Source organism: Penaeus monodon, chromosome 29 (assembly GCF_015228065.2).
Source record: "Penaeus monodon isolate SGIC_2016 chromosome 29, NSTDA_Pmon_1, whole genome shotgun sequence".
Classification (NCBI taxonomy): Eukaryota; Metazoa; Arthropoda; class Malacostraca; order Decapoda; family Penaeidae; genus Penaeus; species Penaeus monodon.
Window position 1 is genome coordinate 37,730,812 of NC_051414.1, and position 906 is coordinate 37,731,717.

Genomic DNA, 906 nt, shown 5'->3' on the forward strand with positions numbered 1-906 from the left:
GACACACGACCATGTAAGTAACAGTATGTGACTTAATAATGCTGCTTAATAGAGGAACAATCTTTTCCACAGAAATGTGAAGATGAAGCAACGTCACAACTGTCCCACTCTACGTAACTTAATAATCATCTTTACTATATTATCTTAAGTTGCCGTGGATCAAATGTTGCCCTTAAGTATCTTCGCCTCTTTTTCGACAATGTTTACAAAGCAAAAAAAATATTTTTTAACACATACCCGAGACATATGGTATTCATATATATAAAAAAAAAAATCACTGTACTTTAATGCTGTGCTTTTGATCGAAATAACGCACGTGCTCAACAAACTCGCTCCTCGAGTCAGAAATTTCGGCCTTTTAAAGATTAATATTTACATATTAATATTTTCTTTGTTTAATTTCTAACACAACAAAGAAAGATTGACTTTTTCACACATATAAATCGCGACCGAATAGTATTTATAATCCTTTCGTATGACTTAATAGGCCTTGTTCAAACCAGATAATGTTACAAAAATATAATTACAAGAGGTTTTGTAGAGACATGGAAATCGTGTGTTACAGATGAATTAACTGTTAGATTTTGAATCTTACAGTACGGTTAAATTTGTCCTCGCAGAGATATAGCATAGCCCACTGTGTTTACTAAATGAGAGTATTAAGTAATATTCATGTCTCTGTAATAAATCTTAATATGATTTCTATATACACTCTCTTTAAAAGCCTAGACTGATAAAACAGACCTCACAGTGGCAACCGCAAATACGAGTGATATTGACAATTATATATTCACGGAAATGAACCACAACCACACATGTCAAGAAACAGGATCCCTGGATAATGGCAAAGAATTATCAGAGCATAAATCACGATTGACAGGCTGCTGATAAATAAATACAAGTTGT